Genomic DNA, 20,333 nt, shown 5'->3' on the forward strand with positions numbered 1-20,333 from the left:
AAATCTGAAAGAATGATTTTTGTACACCTGCTCTCTTGAATGTGTAGATTTGGGTAAATAAGAGGAAAGGAAAATGAAAGAAGAGAATAAGTTCCGGAAGAATATTTGTCTCTGTTCAATAAAAACTGTTTTAATAATCTAATCTAACTTTTAGCATGACAATGATACAATTAATTTGCTGATGGATTTTAATTAAACTAAAGGAAAAGTCATTTCTTTTAAAAATCCTTAAGTGATTAGAGTGCAAATTGAGATTTTAACTCATTATATAATTCAGTTACTATCATCACATAAAATGAAATTAAAAGATTGTTTTCTGTCACCTTTATTTTGATTCATTCTTTAACTCCTTCAATATGTATAGTATTTTATATTTTTATATCATTTAAAAAGTTATTTTATTTTAGTCTCATAAAAATTTTTGAATAGAAAAAGAAGGCATGGTTATACCCATTTTGCCAATGGGGAGACTGAAGTTCCCACTGATAAAATCAGCTCCCTAAGGATTTCCAGAATTAAGAGGGGAAGCCTCAAGAGGATTGATGGTCTTTAGTCTCCAAGCCAGGTCTTTTCCTAACATCCCTTCTTGCCTCTCTTGTATCTTTAAGTATATGTTGTCAAAGTTCTGAATGTAAAAAGCAAAACATATAATGTGTTTTGGATTAAAAAATAAAAATTTCAAAGATGAGTATATTCAAATATATTAAAATAAGTTTGTCAGTTAATTTTCTACCAGCATTATATTCTCCTATTTAGTGTCTTTGTGCACTAGGCATTGTAAAAATATGATTTCATATATATTGTTTATAATATTATTTATAATATATAATCATAATTATATATTATTTATATATTTAATATATATTAATTATATATATTAAATAAATGGTAGAACTATTGAAATGTTAGCAGTACATGCTCATACGCTTCTTCCATTTTGTTTACAAAGTAATTTAATTACGACACATCATAATGACAGCCCATAAAGTTTGAGTTTACTTAATGTAGCAAATATTTAGTGCTATATCCTAGTATCCTACTGTCATTTCTTTAGAACACCTGTATTTTTACATAAGATTTATTTTAAGGGATGTTTGCCAATGATTTTTAGGTAGTGTTTTTTTCCTGACATGACATTTTGGAAGCAGCATATCTTTGGTAATCAGTTGAGTGTGGGTTTGTATCATATCAACCAAAAGGATATTAAGCCCCCAAAATACAAATCATTGTTTGTTGTCTTCAGATTACAAACTCTTTTTAGGTACAGTGAGAGCAGGGGTTTAAATTGTGTGAACACAAGGTCTTGTATGATTTATGTTTTATTAGTGTCTAGAGAGTGACCTTGGGCAAAAACCTTCACCTCCCTGGACTTCAATTTCTCCAAAAGTAAAATGAAGGAATTGTAAGTTATTTCAAGGCCCTTTGCAAAGGGAAAAAAAAAAATCCTGTGATATTTTACACAAAGCAGTAGACTGATTCATTAACCATCAATAACTAAAGACCTATGGCTTGTCCAGCATTGCAATACTTTAAATGTGAAGGGTGGCCCTTAAGGAAATTTCAGAGAGTACTATCTTTGAAAAACTTATATTCTAATAGGGCTAAAACAATGAATGACAGCAACAACAAAGTAATATATAGTCACATCAAATTGAATTCAACAAATATTCATTGTCACTCTACATTACAGCACACCAAGTATGGTGCAGGTTTTGTAGACTCTGGAAGTGGAAGGGACCAGAAAGATAATTTAGTCCAAACCTCTCAGTTTACAGATAAGTAAAGGAAGGCTCAGGGATGTGATGTGAGTGCTACAGGAGTTCATGTAAGGTACTGGGTGATAGCATGAATTAATTTAATTCCACAAACATACTTGTTCCCTGCTTTCCAATGTGTTTAGAATTTTAAAACACCACCATGTAGGGCTTTTTAATTACCTTTGCTCAAATTTAATAATAGTATCTTATCAGAAAGTTAAATGTGTCCAAAACTTGTTCGTTTGTTTGTTTTTTGTTGCAGTAAACAATTTCCCACTCTGACTCAGATCTAGAAAATACTGTTTCCCACATTTTGTTTTGAATAGAGATGATTAAAACACCTGTATTGTGCATATTATGTTGTAAAACATAAAAAATGATGTTTTGATATGGAAAACAAGTGAACGGATTCAAGTATCAATGCATTAAGTATTTTAATTTTTTAAAAAATGACTGGAAAAGCCCATTTACTTAAAATGGCTAGAAATATACATTCCTGGAAGGATGGTTTTATTTTTATAAATGCATATTTACCCTAAATAGTTAAGTACACATTTACTTTAAGTTTTAAATGTAATCTGGGGAAGATTTTGAGTGCATTCTTTAAAATTTGATGTTTGCTACATAATCTCATTCTCTATGTCAGGGCATATGTGCGTTTGTTAGGGAGTATAGGCCAGGCAAAGGTAGGCGGGAGAATTATGCCAAAGCAAAGCTTTCCTTTCTTTCCTGAGTAATCTTAGACTGCTTTATTTTACTTTGTGACAGAGAGGAAGAGGTGAGGAGAAAGGAAATCAAATAGAGAAGAAAGAGAACTACCAGAGTGCTGGATGATAGGGCCTGATTTTCAGTTTAGTGTGAAATATGCAAGCTTTTTGAAACTGCCTTGGATAGCTTCTCTCTTTTACTTCTCATATTGTGTATTTAGAATGCCTTAAGTGTTGTTGGCTGGTCGCCGTGGCTCAGGCCTGTAATCCCAGCGCTTTGGGAGGCTGAGGCGGGCAGATCACGAGGTCAAGAGATCGAGACCATCCTGGCCAACATGGTGAAACCGTCTCTACTAAAAAAAAAAAATTACAAAAATTAGTTGGGCGTGGTGCTGTGTGCCTGTACTCCCAGCTACTTGGGAGGCTGAGGCAGAATCGCCTGCACCCACGAGGCAGAGATTACAGTAAGCCAAGATCGCACCACTACACTCCAGCCTGGCGACAGAGCAGGACTCCGTCTCAAGAAAAAAAAAAAAAAAAGGAAAGAAAGAAAAGAGAATACCTTAAATACCTTAATTGTTATTTGATGGTTGTTTGCTAGGTTGTGAGAATCAAAATCTTCCAAAACGTGAATACATTAATTTTCTTTAAAGAGAGGCTTAAGAATAGGTAATAAACTCACACACTGAACACACACAAACAGGACAAAACCTTTACGTGAGAGCTCATCAGGCAGAATTTCCTTTGCCTTTCTTTTTAGATTGGGAAAGAATTTGCTCAGTTTGACAGTGACCTTTTACCCTTCAGTCTGCCTCCACAGTTCTTAAAGCTTTCCTTGTCTGCAGCCTTTCTTAGTCCATGAATTCAGTTTTAGCGTCCATAAAATAAAGCAGTTACAACGTATGCTGGCCATTTTATAATGGCCATGAGTGCAAAGCAGGATTACTTAAGAAAGAGCATTTGAATTCATTGAAAGTCACAGACATTTTGAATGCCTCAGAATTGCATACAGGAGTAAACAGATAAGGGAATATAAGGCTAATGCTCAAAAATTGGGTTGTTGGCATATACAACAGAATCAAAACACTTTAGAAAGAAGTAGAACCAATATACAATTACTAATCAATCAGCATCACTGCTAACAACTTGTTATTTTAAACTGCAGTTTCTAGGAAATTACATTCTATTCCTGTGCTTCTCAAACTTTAATGTGCAGACAGATCATCTGGAAATGTTAAAATGCAGATTCTGATTCAGTAGATTCTAGGTGAGGCTGAAATTCTGCATTTCTAACAAGCTCCCTGTACACATGGAAGCTGCTGCCTCTCAAACTACAGTTATCCGAAAGGGGCTAATTCATAGTCTGGTAAACAAACATGATAAAGATGAAGTAAGCCAAGGGTAACAGGATTTATTAAAAACAAAAACAAAAAATTAGGTATGTGCAATGGATGAAAGTTTTAAATTCAAATAGATTTACAATTATTTGCATGTAGAGGTTAAATTTGATTTTAACCTTTGGTGTGATTATATTGGTTGAAGCTGTAGTTCAGAATAACAACCAGTTGCTTGTTCATTTTACAGTCAAATCTATTTCATGGACACTTTGTACATACGATTATACCATTTCAAAAATGAAAACCATTCATCATACAGTGTCAATAGTGTACCAATATGTTAAAATCTTTTTAAAGAAATCCAAAAGCTCTGAGAAGTCTTAGTATAGTATAGATCCCTAAAGATAATTGGTTTGTGGAATATCAAAATTAAACATATCAGCTAATCATTCAGATTTTAGAGTAAAATGGCCAATTAGATTTTCATTTACCTAGTTTGAAGACTTTTTTAATTTTCTTATTAGTATTCACATTTTGCAGAACAACAACAACAGCAACAACGAAAGACACTTGGTAGAGATTATTTTGTATTTGTTATCGCAAAGAAAAAGGGCCTCAAAATGGGAACAAATGGTAGGTTAGACACCATGCTAACCACCTTCCTCACAACTGGACTTTTACCTTAGAATACAGCAGAATAGTCCCTTAATCTAAGTGAAACTTTCATGCATTATCAGTTTAGGAAAACTTTCATAGTTCACATTTCTTTATGTGCAGCTCAGAAACAGTATCAAATTAAAACAAATGACATTAAAAGCAACCATTGCAATAAGTGCAAATGTTTTAATTGTGCTTGTTAGAAGACACGGTGTGGTTCTAGCAGGGTTAGGAAAACAACTGAAAGTTTTCACTTCAGCATTGGAATTAATGTCTTAATTGTACCATTGAGATTCAGAAGTCATCACCTTCCCAATGAAACTGCACTAGTCTTTTCTAAGCTCTGATACTTACAGGAACAGCAAAGCTTGTTTAGTGGTAATAATTTGAGGATCTCAGTGAGATAAAGGGCCAATTGGATTAAAATGTTTTTGTAAGTGCTAAATGAGCTTGAGTGTCTGCCAAAATTGCCTTGGATTTCATTACTCTTAACATTACTTAATAATGTTAAGCTAGTGCCCATGTGGGTATGAACCCTACTCTTGCTACCAGTTTTCTGTATTGGTCTGTTCTTGCATTACTATAAAGAACTACCTGAGATTGGGTAATTTATAAAGAAGAAAAGTTTAACTTACTCACAGTTCTACAGGCTGTATAGGAAGCATGGCTAGGGAGGCCTCAGGAAACTTACAATCATGGCAGGAGGCGAAGAGGAAGGAGTCACGTTTTACATGGCCAAAGCAGGAGGAAAGGGGAGCAGGGGCAGGTGCCAGACACTTTTAAACAATCAGAACTCATGAGAACTCACTCATTATCACAAGAATAGCAAGGGGAAAATCCAGCCCCATGATCCAGTCACCTTCCACCAGGCCCTTCCTTGAACTCTGGGGATTAAAACTGGACATGAAATTTGGGTAGGTACACGAATCCAAACCTTATCATTTAAGCATAGACTGTTTCCATGTACCTAATGGGGCACGTATAGCAGCCAAAATACCCTATATCTCTCTAGAATTTTTTATTGAGAAGGAAAATCCAAAATATACAAAAAGGAAAAGAAATATAAGAATCAAGACAAAACAAATACATAGCAAAACATCTTCATACTCCATTATCAAAGAATAAAGAAGAAAACTTACTCTATGGTAAGTAGAAATATCAGTTCTATGAACACAATCTGTTCATGTTCTAAGACAATGAGAAACAATTGAGTTAATTTATAATGGCATTAAAATAAAAAAATCATATGTAATGAAATACATGTAAAAAATCAGACTATCTCAGACTCATAACTGGAAAAAATATGAAATAACTTCTTGGCCTAATCTAGCAAATACTAGAATTGTTCAAAATATTAAACAAAATAATGGTGTCAAAGTATTCCAATTCAGTTTCATACCTTTAAGTCAGTTATATTTCCAGGTTCAGAATCAATTTGAGTAGATCTTAGAATGAGTTTACTTTTAATTACAGGAAAATATTGCATAACTTGATGAAATTTTAATCATAAATCACATACTTGAAGAACAGATTTTAAAGAGATGGCAGTGAAAGTTGAGCAATATTAGCCAGAAGACAATACCATATAATATATACTAAATGTCTAAGTACTTACAATTGCTAATAATATGATAGGATCACAAAAGAATTAGTAAGAACATTAAAGGAACTGGATTGATTATATTCATTAGGAAAAAAATTACAATTCTAAGTTACAATTAGGTTCCAGGATAAGGACTGACAACTCAAATAAGCATCATGATTCAGAGAAATGGAAGACACTTTGAGAACATGATATCCAGTATTTCCTTTAAAATATCATTACACTTTATATATTATTTATATCCTATACCAACGATAGCAACTATTAGATTGATGCAAAAATAATTGCAGGTTTTCACATTAATAGATCACCTAAGAACATGCTTTGGTTTTAACTGAAGCTACTAAGTTTTTGAAACAGGTAAACTAAAAATCAAAGCAGATTTATCATGAAATTTAACACAAAAACTAAAGAAAATACTAGAAATAGCACTTTGCAGTAACTACTAAAGGCAATATCACTAATATCACAGATTTTACTATGTAAATAATTACATTATCACTTTTAAATTGCTTTCATTGCATTTTAGGGTACTCTGGCAGATTTTGTCTCATCTGAATCTCACAACAGTTCTGTGAAACAGGTATTGCATATATTATATATTTTTAACATATGAGGAAGGAGGCAAAACAAGTTTTTCTGTTCTTAAAATCACATACCTTTTAGGTGTCAGAGACAGTAGTAGATCCTTGTTCTTATACCTGGAATAATATTTGTTTTATCAGCTAATATATGCACCAATTTATTAGGTTCAAATATAATTAAGGGTATATATTAAATAAAAATTTGGAATATATTTACTTGTTTAGGAGTTTTAAATTTGTATTAGAAAGTTTCAGTGAGCACTTATTGAATCTTATTTGGCAAAACTATTGTAATATCCCTGACTTTAGTAATTTAAAACATATGATAACATAACTATACAATTATACAGTAGTCAATAGTGGACTAGGAAATAAGGATGTTATCACATTGAACAAGAAAGGAATACTAACTTGGAAAACAAATTAGGATTTGGTTCTATTTTCAAATAGTTTCAGAAACCAGAGTCAAACTCCAAAAGATTGTCTTCTCTGTGAAGATAAAAATATTTGTGATAATAGGTCTAGAGGGAGAGTATTTGGGAGCAAAAAAGAAAATTATGGCTATGGGATGGCTTAGATATAGACTGTTAATAATACACTAAGGTGTATTACTCTGGCTGAGTACTGGCAATGCTTGATCACAGAACTTTGGTAGGTTTCAAGTTTCTAATTTTATTCGAATTACATTCAATCATTTCCATAACAGATTTCTGTAATAGTAGTTAACCATGTGGGGTGAATAGTTTTATCCACTGAGCTCGTACTTTGTTTTCCATTGGAAGAATTAGATTATTAGAAACTATTACAAAAATATATTTTGCTATTAGAGAAGCAAACTCTGTTTAGTTTCTCTAGTGAATACCATGAATTAATTAGTAGACTTAAAAGTATAAATGATGACACATATTTTGCTGAAGTGCCATTGAATATAAGAAAAACACTATCCTTATTGTAAAGTTTCCTTAAAACTACAGTTCTACATAAAGGTGATATTTATTAGTGAATGTTTTCTTGAAAGAAGCCTTTACATATAATCATTTAACACTTCAAACAACCCTGTGGATTAGCTGGGCCAGACGTTTTTATCTTCCCTTTCTTTTGTCCATTTCTGTTTTTCAAATGAAGAATTGGGCTAGTCCAGATTAGCTAAATGACTTGCCTAAAGTCATCATCAATTTAGTCAGGAGTAACTAAACATTCCATGAGCTTTTCACCATTGCCATGTGGACTGAGTTACTGGTGGTAGATAATTTAGCCTAGGAATTATGTAGTGATTTGAGATTTTTAATAAAGGAAGGAAATGTTTCTTAGGTACAGAATCTAGATTAGGGATAGCATTTCTTTGCAGAAAAAAATACAAATTGTGATGAGATATTCAGGTTCTACTGAATTAGCAATACACTGAGGTAAATCATAACTAGCAGTGTTTTGATGAAAATATACTTAATTGTTTGTTGTTGGGATTTTCTTTCTGTCGTCATTATTAGTGGTTCCAAATGAAGAAAATAAGAATTATTGTAGTGAAATGCATGTTCCTAGGCATTCTATAATAACCTGTACTTAGGAAGGTGATATGGTTTGGCTCTGTGTCCCCACCCAAATCTCAGCTTGTAGCTCCTATAATTCCCATGTGTTGTGGGAGGGACCTGGTTGGAGATGATTGCATCATAGGGGTGGGGCGGGTTTTTCTGTGCTGTTCTCATGATAGTGAATGGGTGTCCTGAGATGTGATGGTTTTAAAAATGGGAGTTTCTCTGCACAACCTCTTCCTTTGCCTGCTGCCATCCATACAAGACGTGACTGGCTCCTCCTTGCCATCTGCCATGATTGTGAGGCTTCCCCAGCTACGTGGAACTGTGAGTTCTCCATTAAACCTCTTTCCTTTGTAAATTGCCCAGTCTTGGGTATATCTTTATCAGCAAGGTGAAAACAGACTAACACAGAAGGTCATTTTTGATATTTTTTTGTCTTTGTGCATAAATTGTGCTTTTTTGGAAGTAACTTAAAACACAAATACCGTTTAACTATGAGCTATGAACAGTTACACCTACTGACTTAATGTGTGTTGTTTTCCAGAAGGTTCCATTCCATTTGAAGTGACTTGCCCAAGGTCACAAAAGCAACTTAGAGGCAGTCTGGAATAGAATCTAGGTCTCCCTGGTCAGTGTGCTTTTCGCTATATCGCCTGTCACATCTTTCACCATAGTAAAAGGGCTTATGTACATTTTTAAAAATCACATGTGTAATGATCGTATAGCCTGAAATAGTCCAAAGTGTTAAAACTAGTTTTGGTTATCGATTTGAATAGTAAATACCAAACTAATGTGTGTTAAATAGTAAAATGGTGACTCTTTTTCAACACATTAAAGACATAAAAATACTAACTCTAATTTTCTGAATGAAGCTTAAATTTTATAAAGCAACGTTACATATATTATAACATTTACCATCTTGAATGTTAGGTACGTCTCCTACATGAGGTTTTATGCTACAATTTAAACTTTAAATTTTACTGAAATGTCACTATAATACTTTACTGCAACTTAGATCTCTTTTGAGTCCAAGAAGTGTGTTTTGCAGAAATACTGTAAAAACAGTTTTATAGTCATCTTAATTTTAGTAGCAGATCCCTATGACTTAAGACCCCAAAATACATTAAGGTAAAGTTTTAATGTTCCATAAACACTACCAATCATTCAATTTATGGAATTTACATTTTGTTTATTTACAGAAAATTAAATATTTGCCCCATTTTAAATATTTTAAATGTGTTTGCTCTATTGCTAAAAGTGTCTAACACATTAAACTTTTAATAGATTAATGGAATGGAGTTGTAAACTATTCTTCAGCAAACACACCTTTAAAGGTCATGCTGTTCTCAAAATATAAATTAACAAGTTTGGCTAAGTGCAAGGAAGTAGTATAAAAGCCAGCAACCTCAGTTATATTTTAGTCTTGTTATATTTCTTTGAACGAAAATTTATCTTACATAGCTATCTCTTTTTTTCCAAAATGTAAAAGAATTTTCTTGTGAACAGACAGCATTTGATCTAGCAAAAGTTATTGGTCTATTTTTTTTTTTGTTTTCTTTTCTACCAGAGCCATGTATTCCTACTGCATAGCATACATTTTTAGAGTAAATTATTTTAAGAAATAATTTGAATGTCTTTAATTTTCAGAGAAAATTTTAGGTGTAGGTTTTTAATTGCATAACTATTTTGAAACTACTATATAGATAAATTTTAAAATTTTATTAATGTGGTGAAAAAATTCAATGAGGAAGAATCTCCTTGATTCAGAAGCTACTGAAGACAAACAAGTAAAGTTGGAAATTGTTAAAGGACTAAAAGGGCAGAAAAATTGTCAATATCATTTTCTTATCTAGATATAGCTGACTTGACAAACTGATTATTAAAAGTAGCAAGTTCATAATAACTGAAAAACCCAAGTTCATTTCGGACCAAAGATTATGGTTAAAATGCCAATGCCAAATTTACCAAAATAATTATGTTTTGCATACTGAATAATAATTATATATATAGTTGATACAAATTAATCCTTAGTTTTAACTTAGTTTTATCTTAGATGTCTGCGTCTGTGCCCCTGTGAAGCAGGAGGTAGTCTAATTATCTCCATGTTATGAATATAGAAATTGAGACTTGCCTAAATGTATAAAAACAGTAAATGGCCACTTCAGGGATCACACTCACATCTTTTTCACTTAATAGTCCAGGTTTTTAACCAGAATGCAAAATATAAATTTATTTTTGTTTGTATTTTGAAATATCATTTAACTATATTAATAATTGCTATGCACATAAACTTTTCAATTTCTCTTTAGATAAATGTTTTATATTATATCCATTTCTCAGCTTTATTAACTGTGTTAGGAGTGTAGAACACCATGCCTTGAGGAAACATAAAAGTACATCAGTTAAACTGAATATTAAGGTTTTTCTTCTTTCTGCTGGACAGCTTAATTGTAGGAGAAATATTCTGTCTATAAAATCGCCTGTCATTAACAATTCAGTTACAGCCTAGTGAATGTGAACACACACACTTGAAGTGTCTAATTTAAAACTAGATTTTCTCCTTTGATAATTCTACTTTTGTTGTAGGTTATATAACGAGTTTAAGCAAATTAAAATTATAGATGGCTTGTGATCTTTCTCATCAAAGTTGATTGCATTTTTACTTCACTTGTATTAGAAATTTGACAGATTTGATCTAGAGGCATGTACAGCTTTGATTTTTAATGGATTTGCTTGGACAATCTCAAGTTAAAATAAGAGCTTTCAATTCTAGTCTCTGTTAAGAAATCCTGATTCATAATACTGAGATAAATACTGGAGGGATAAAATGTCTCTCAGTGTTAAATAACTAAATAACATTTGTTTGAACTATAAAGGGAGAATTGAGTTTATTTACAATCCATCTGCATAGTACATCTAGTTGAATCAATCAATTATTTTAACCGATTTTCTTCCAAATTAACTGCTGGTTTTATTTTTATGTGGACGTTAGCGTTATTGTCCAAAAAACTCACTCTGTATTTCTCCTTAGGACAACTAAAATGCAGCAATTCCTTATTCTTTAATCATATCCTTAGGGCTTATCAGTCAAAATGGAATATAATGAGTCAAAGATATTGATCAAAAGTAAGTCGAAAGTTAAAATATCTTCTCTTGGATTTATTTTCTTCATAACTATCATGCAATAATGATGCAAATGCAGTACAGACAAAAACATAGATGAACACAGATGCATTTGCTTGATAAGTACAAACAAGAAAACAGCATGGAAAAATTTTGCCCAACCAAACTTTCATTCTATTAACTAAGCTTTATGTTTTTTTCTTATCTTGATATTTTAAAAACTTGAAAAAAAAATAAAGAATCAGTATCACTTCTCAGCCTTTTGGCTAAGATCAAATGTGGTTTCTGTTATTATCAGTTTAATATCTGATACGTCCTCTATCTGAGAACAATATATTAAATGGATTTTTGGAGCGGGGAGATGGAATAGGAGGTTGCTATGTCCACTCCACACATCGATCTCGTATTGCAGTACCTCCAGGAACGGTGTTCCCCTCGGGTGTTTCAGGCTGGGCGTGGTGGCTCACGCCTGTAATCCCAGCACTTTGGGAGGCTGAGGCAGGTGGATCACCTGAGGTCAGGAGTTCGAGACCAGCCAGATCAACATGGTGAAACCCCATCTCTACTAAAAATACAAAAATTAGCCAGTCATGGTAGTGGGCGCCTGTAATCCCAGCTACTCAGGAGGCTGAGGCAGGAAAATCACTTGAACCCAGGAGGCAGTGGTTGCAGTGAGCCGAGATTGTGCCACTGCACTCCAGTCTGGGCAACAGAGCAAGACTCCGTCTCAAAACAAACAAACAAACAAAAAATCAGTAGAATCACTTTTCTAAAATATAAGTACACAGACACTTTTACAAATATATGATACACAATGGCCTTCAAATTAGATCTAGACAAATAGAAATTTATTTTCAATAGTGCTTAGAAATTATGTTTCTCTTGCTGATATTCAGTGTCACTTTGTTACTTGAAAATTCTACTTGTCACAGAAAACAATCTATTTTTGTAAGACTTAGGTTGTCTTCCTGCTGTTGGGATATATTACCACCAGATAGCAGTGAGGTTTTAAGAACTCATTTCTTGTTGGAACATATTTTATTCAGACATGGATTATTTCTTCTTTTAATATATATAATATACATAATTTCTGAAATTATGTAATAAATCATAAAATGTTTCTATTCAAAACATACTTTTAAAAAAAAGATTAAGTCACATTTATTCTGCTTGCCTTATCATATATCATCAATTAATACTTAATGAAATCCTACCCTTCTCCAGAGATTTTGAATAGCTTATTTTTTACCTACTCCATATTTTCTATTTTCCTGAATTATCTCTTAAAAAATCTCATACATGCATATTTGAAATTAAAATGTTAGGATATTCCACAAAGTTGAATAAAGCTTTTAACTAAATCCATTACCTCCTAAACACAAATCTGTTTCTTCACTGACATTAGAAAAGTGTATCTATAGCTAAAATTTCTATTATCCTTCAATTAATAATAAATCACAAATATACATAGTTCTGTTAAGTAAAAGACCACATGTCTATTGAGGAATTGTGCTAGGCTCACAAGAGTGAGTGTGAGATGATTACTAAGAGACTGTTTGCTATGAAGAGTAAAACACATTTTTTTTTTTTTGTATAATGTGATACATGATATAAATGAGCTTGATAAGATTGTTTAAAGACAAAAAAAAAAAAAAAGGTAGATTTCTGGCCTTTCACTTGATTTACTATGAATTTCTGCAAAACTACTCAGTTTCCTGGTTGTGAAATAAAAATACTGACTCTTTAACAACTTGTCTGACTGTGCAAATGAGTGATAAAAATGTATTATTCAGAATAGAACTGAAAGGTGTGAGGCTCTAGATGTTAAACATTTATATTCATAAATTACCATAAACACTGAACACTGATATGTGTTCATAAGTAAATAAATACATTTTTAAAATTAGTTGTTACATATAACTTATAAAACCAGATGAGATGCCACATAACAAAGTTGTATATTTTCTACATATTTTGCAAGTGCACTTATAGAGATATATGTCTATTATTCCTATATTAGACATTAGTATTTATGGAGAGGCATATGTGGATACATATGCCTAAATATTCCTGCTTAGACAAATGGCAATATAATGATTATACACATGTTCCTAAATAAAAATTTGCATTTATCATGTGTACTAATCAAGGAACAACAAACTAGATCATTTGAGGTTTCATGTACAGAATTAGTTCCAAATATCTTTCATCTAGTAGCATTTTGACTCCTTTAGTAGACCCTACAACATTCCAGGTCAGGGGAGTTAAAAGGTGCAAGAAAGTTGCCAGGTTCACATAGTAGGGAGATTGAACTGATACCTCATTAAGGTTTTTGCTGGTGGCTCCCGCCTGTAATTGCTCCCAGCACTTTGGGAGACCGAGGTGAGCGGATCGCTTGAGGCCAGGAGTTTGAAATCAGCCTGGACAACATGGCATAACCCTGTCTCTATTAAAAATACAAAAATCAGACGGGCGAGGTGGCACACGCCTGTAATCACAGGTACTTGGGAGGCTGAGGCACAAGAATCGCTTGAACCCAGGAGGCGGAGGTTGCAGTGAGCCGAGACCGCGCCACTGCACTCCAGCCTGGGCGCCAGAGAAAGATTCTGTCTCAAAAAGAAAAGATTTTTACATAACACTTTTCACACTCTTCCATTTTCTCCCTACTTTCTCTTTTCCTTCTACTCTCTTTTTTCCTTCTTCCATTGAATTTTCACTACTCTTTCTTCATAAAGTTGTTGAAAGATTAAATATTTTACTGCAATTCACTCTGTTTCCTACTTCTGTTCTTCTACAAACAGGCATCTGTGTCAAAAATAATCACTTTGAAAATCTCCTTTATTATTCTGTTTTTAAGCATCTCTCTGTCTAAAAGTAAAAACAAAATGTACAATTAGGAATATGTGCTTTGGCTCTTTAAGGCAACTGCTTGCCCCATACTCTGACTTTAGCCCTCAATTGTCTTGGAGATGCACAGTAAAAGGATATATGCCTAGGAGAATAACGCTGTGATATACTGTATATCTAAATATTGTCTGACAAAGTTAACACAGAAAACTATGGATTTTTTTTTATTAGCGTTTGGAAGAAAGATGATACATAATAGATTATTTTGCTATAATTAAAATGATTTTCTATGTGTAACTTAATGTTCATGTTCCTAGTTTTGGTTGTTTCCATTTAGCATGTGAGGTAGCAATTGCTTTCTTTTGAAAATTTAGACCCTTTCTACTGCTGTCATTGACTTTGGAAAGAAAGCAAAACCAAAGGCAAACTAACCCTATAATAAATATATTCAGTTGATCATTCATGTTAAGATACTTGATGGCTTACATTTAATGTTAGGGATATTTAGTTTACATTCAAAAGTTATTCATTTTTACTTAAAACATAGAAATGCTGTTTTTTTTTTTTAAAAAAAAAATAAAGGTATTGCTGGGAGCCCTGGGCTGTAATCCCAGCACTTTGGGAGGCAGAGCAGGGCAGAGAACTTGAGCCCAGCATTTCCAGACCAGCCTGGACAACATGATGAAACCCTGTCTCTACAAAAAAATACAAAAAAATAGCCAGGTGTGGTGGCATGTGGCTGTAGACCAAGGTACTCTGGAAGCTGAGGTGGGAGGATTACTTGAGCCTGGGAGGTGGACGCTGCAGTGAACCATGATCATGCCAGTGCACTCCAGTCTGGGCAACAGAACAAGACCCTGTCTCAAAAAAAAAAAAAAAAAAAAAAAAAAAAAAAAAGAGTTTATTATCCCATCTAGGCTTCAAGTAAAATGATTTAAATAAGAAGGGCAGTTACTTATTCAACTCAGAAGAATTTAAAAGAAAACATAAAGGGTTTTAAACAGCAGTATCCATTTTCTCTCTTTGTTAGTCGACAAAAAAAAGGAGGCTCTTGAGTCAAAATGTGGACAAAAGGTAACATAGGCTGCATTTTGTGCCTGAATAATGGAGATTTCTTCAACAGAAACTGATTGAAAAACATTTGCATGGAAGTAGTAGATTACCTTTGATTATATTCAAGGGGAAGGAAATAGTCAAGCATAATTTTCCTGAATAAACTTTTCTTTCATTAGTGAAAGTTACATTTTTGGAGTGATATAAACACTTTAAAACACTTTATACACAAAGTAAATTCATATCGACAAATTACATATTTTAAAACTATAAATATTTTCACAGTAAAGTTGAAATTATACATGATATGATTGCAATATTAATTACTAATGATTTGTTTTGCAGAAAGATTCTTCATTGTGTAAATGAATTCATCATAGACTCCAAATATCAAGCTCTCAGAATGTATTAAATGTAGCATTTGTTATCAGTCCTCCAGGTGTTACATATGACTCCCAGTCACACTTAGATGACAATATATGTGAAAGATGCTTAGGAAAGGGAAGAGTCTGAAAGCCCAACATATATTAAATAACTTTATTTAAATGAAACAATAAAATCCTGATTGATTTGAAAGCACACTGATGCATTAACAATGCACTTTCTTGAAGAATTGGTCTCGAGAGAAAATGCTTCACTGAAATAATTCAGAAAATGCCCTTCCGGCAAGTGGGGCAGATTCTCTTCCTGTCCATCATAGCATTCTATATGTTTAAGGAGCAATGCTGACAATCATAAACATGCATCTGCATGCACACATTAGAAAAGATGGAGTAACATGTCTAAGTTGTTGTTGGCAATCTGTGTTCCTGCTCAGTGGAAATCTTTCAAATTAAATATGGGCAATTTTCTTTATGTAGATGCTAGAGAAGGATCTCTCTCAGCTCATATTTGTGTGCCTTTTGTCATTTTTTCTTCACAGTTACAGTTACCTATGCTAGTACAGTATGCTGCACATAATTTAGGTCAATTAATTCTGTTGTCTAAAATACATCTTTTTTGATCCCCTGTTTACTGCTTCTCACCACCACACCTTGTCTTGTCTGCTACAGCTCTCAAATAAGAAATTTATCTTTGCATATTTAAACATCCTATGCCTCACCCCATATTAAAGTTACATTATTCAGAAGGCCCACACATTCTGACAATTTCTATATATTTATTAATGCCCACCTGCATGAAATAAGCTTTCTTGCACACTTAGTTTTGTGTTTTCCCCAGATATTTGGAATAAATCTTTTCTTATTGATGTAGTGATTTGTATGGAGAATTGCATATTAGTGGAAAGTCTGACTACTAAATATCTACATAGAATATATGAAGTCGGACTACATGAAATTTATATTTTTCAGATCAAAATTGGTTAAATATCAGCAATTTTATCTATTTCAACCAATAAAGGTCACAGTCCAGATGTACTGAAACAGAGAAAAATCATAATTGTCAGTGGAGATATCTTCTGAATTTCTCCTCACATCTGCAGATTTGTCCAGACAATTACTTAGGCTTAAGTAAAAATTAGTGTTAGAGAAGTCTTTATGAATAATGCATACTTCTGGAGAAAGTGAGATTTGATCACTTCTCAGCCTTTTGGCTAAGATCAAATGAAAGTCACTTTATAAAGTTGAGACTTCTGATTTAATGTTAATATGAGTTTCTGAAAAATGAAACACAGTTCTATTAATGCCTCAGTACAAATTACCCAATTATGCGACATCAATTTCAATGAAATGTAGCATCAAGTAAATCTATTTTCCTATTCAATTACTTATTGAATGAATAGGCATTTTTCTAATGAGATAGGCATTTGGATCAAATGTTAGCATTTTTTGTTTCTGCAGATTTATTGTGTTTGCAATTTAATATGGATTATAGAAACACACGGAATGATGCCTCCGTATAATTGTTTATCCCATTATCAGAAATTTTGCAAAATTTGATTCCTGAGAAAAAGATAAATTAACAAAACCATTTGCCATCAGTTACCTTTTCCTTTTTTTTTTTCTAAACTTGCATTTCAAACAGGAGAGCTCTTTATTGGGTGATGTCCTTAATAATTACAATCTAGATTCTGATTCCAAAACTTTACTAAGTTTTATTTATTTTAGTGTAGGTGAAAAATAAACATATTTTGTATTGTATAAAGTCTGTGTAGTAGCTAAGAGCTTAAGCTTTTGACTCATATAAATCTTTCAAATTTTAGCTGTGTACCTTAATAGGTATGTGAACTTGGGCAAGTTATTGAAACTTTTAGAGTCTCAATTTCCTCATATGTAAATGGAAGTGACAATAACAGTGCATTTATCATAAGATTGCTGTATTAAATGCACTTAGCACAGTTCTTGCCTTGTAATAAGAATTCAATAAATGTTAGCTACTATTACTTTAATAACTGATTACATTCTTTGGAAATTGTATTAAGATGACTCCAGCTGCTTAGTGAATCACTGTATTTGTCACCATAGTAATTTGCAGAAACATGAATCTGTATTTCCTTTATATATTTTTAATAGGATTAGGACTTGCAGGAGTTTGCTAGTGTGTATATGATCTTGGCAGCAGGAATCCAAATAGCCTGAGTAGAAAACTATGAATTTTCCCACATTTTTTCAATCACATATGGATAGAGATAATCCCCACTGTTGGCTAAATTGTGGAAGTTTTACGTTTCTTGTATTGGTGGCCTTGCTGGCAACAGTAGTCTACAAATAAAGAATGTTCTTTCTTAATAGCTTAAGCAATGTTAACATGATACATTCTCTCTTTTTACCAAATAAGTCTTTTCAAACTCTTAGCAAAATTAATCATTTAAAAAATTGTCGAGTTAATTAAAAGAATATTATATCCTTAAAATATGCCATTTTAATGGAAATTTTTTGGTCAGTGAGAATATGATTTATTTACAATAATGCCACAAAATATGAAGTGGCAGTTTTATATTTCATGTGGTTCTGGTCATTTTTAATTAACCGGAGAGGAAGTAAGAAAAAAATAAAGATAGTTTAAAACATAATTAATTTAATTAAAATTTTAACTTTTGTTTATACAGTCTTTAGTAATGTATTTATTGGCTTTTCTGAGGAATTTGGTATTTCTGAGGAAATTCTATTTTTAAATAAATGCTACTTTAAATAAATGTTACTTCATTTTCAAATGACTGCTCAATCAACATGTATAAAAGTTGTGGATTTCTTTGCTTTTATGACAAAAGTGGTATTGTATTTTTAAACTGATCACTTTATTAGGTCAGAGAGGGTACAGTTCCAAGTGTAATTATTTATTGTTTAGTTGTATATTTATAAACATTTTAGTTTTGAACCATTAGATATTTATGTAATTTAAGTATGAAAGTTTAAAAATGGTTCCTATAATAATAGACATATGATAAAATGTCATGATAAAAGACAACCAAAGAAATATTACTTGATCCTACTTAGAAAGAATAATTTTCAAGGGGAACTTTACTCGGTTTTAGAGAGAAATCCAAGAATAAAGCTCTTCTTTCATTTTTCAACATGATACAACCAGATAATATGGAAAACTAGTAAATATAACCTATAGTAAAATGGTCAGGAAAAATACTCATTTCCATTTATGATAACTGAAGTGACAAAAAGACTCCTAGAAGTTACATTTTCCCTTTGTGATATATTAAAGAACAACGAATATACTAAACTTTAAGAAGGACTTTTTTTTGTGAATATAAAGGATAATGGATCAGATTTAAGTTTCTATAACCACTTCTAATTCTATTCACGTGATCTGTTTAAAAATTGCTTATTACAACGTATTTAAATGTAGTAGTCATTTTGAAACATTTTAGTTCCCCAAGATACAGAAATATACAAAAAACATACATGTTTGAGACCCATAATTCAGTTTCTCCCTAAAAGGCATTTCATCATCCAATCTTCTGGCATTCTTTAAACGAGACACTAGACCCTTTTCATCTAGATATTGCATGTTTCATATATTATACATACATACATGTATGTGTATGCGTGTATTTTTAAAATCATTATCTGTAGTAACATATCAAAAAGGAATTTCTAATATTCCAAGGTTCTAATGTTAGGATAGAAACATATTCACAATAGTGTTTATCAGTTTCATGTATTTAGAGTAGTTTCATACTAAAATAAGTGATTAGGCTGGGTACGGTGGCTCATCCCTCTAATCCTCGCACTTTGGGAGGCCAAGGCAGGAGACTTGCTCGAGCCCAGGAGTTCCAGACGAGCCTGGGGAACATAGTGAGACCCTGTCGCTACAAAAAACGTTTTTTTTTTAAATTAGCTCCTCACGGTAACGCGTGCACCTGTAATTCCAGCTACAGGGGAAACTGAGGTGGGAGTATGACTTGAGCCGAGGAGTTAGAGGCTTCAGTGAGCCATGGTGGCACCACTGCACTCTATCCTGGGTGACAGAGTGAGATCCTGTCGCAAAATAAAATTAGTGATTAGGACAAAAAAGATATAGGGCAAAATAAATAGAATGCTTACCCACCTCAAATAAAAAGAACACAGTATTTGTTAATATGAAGGTGATACTGGATAAGTGAAATGCCTAGGACTTTTTTCTTAAATAATTTAGTATATTTTATGTGAATAAGGGACTATAAAGTAGGGAGATCAGCAGGACTGTAAAAGTGGGTGGGGGAGAAGAAAGTTTGCTAGTCAAACTTGATTTAATTTGACTGCCTTTTTAATAGCATGTGGCTGAATGTTTTGATCTATTTGTAATAAATATTTTAAGGATTTACTAATTTTTGAAAATTGGCAAGAAATACTCATTTTTTCCTGTCTTGAGGTATGCCAAAAATAAAACTTGCTAGAATAAAAAAATTAAAATGAAGGAATGTCTTGTCTGTGCTAAAACACCTCCACTTAAAGAGTTTGATATCCACTAGAAAATGTTGTTTCTTTAAAAAGGGGACAAAGGGCATTTGATGTTCCTCACCTTTCACAGTTGTGACAATTCTCTTAGATATCTTAAATTCTCTAAGTGGAGATTTCTCATGTTCTTCACAGTACACCTGTTTAAAAATTGTAGTCCACAGAAATCTGAAACTACAAAATAAACTTTTCTCAAGATGGTAAGTCACAAGGAGTGTAAATTACAGTTAGTTCATTTGTG

The 20,333-nt window shown here is 32.6% G+C and overlaps 1 protein-coding gene and 1 non-coding gene across 11 annotated transcripts in view; both read left to right on the forward strand.

Annotated features, from left to right (window-relative positions):
- Positions 1-20,333, forward strand: part of PCDH11X (protocadherin 11 X-linked) — an 800,164-nt gene that overhangs the window by 6,988 nt on the left and 772,843 nt on the right. The gene's annotated exons all lie outside the window — the stretch shown is intronic.
- On the forward strand, positions 11,547-11,737 carry LOC123571539 (U2 spliceosomal RNA). Its single transcript, XR_006695686.1, has one exon. It is a non-coding gene; the product is annotated as a U2 spliceosomal RNA (small nuclear RNA).

The sequence above is a fragment of the Macaca fascicularis genome, chromosome X (genome assembly GCF_037993035.2).
Source record: "Macaca fascicularis isolate 582-1 chromosome X, T2T-MFA8v1.1".
NCBI lineage: Eukaryota > Metazoa > Chordata > Mammalia > Primates > Cercopithecidae > Macaca > Macaca fascicularis.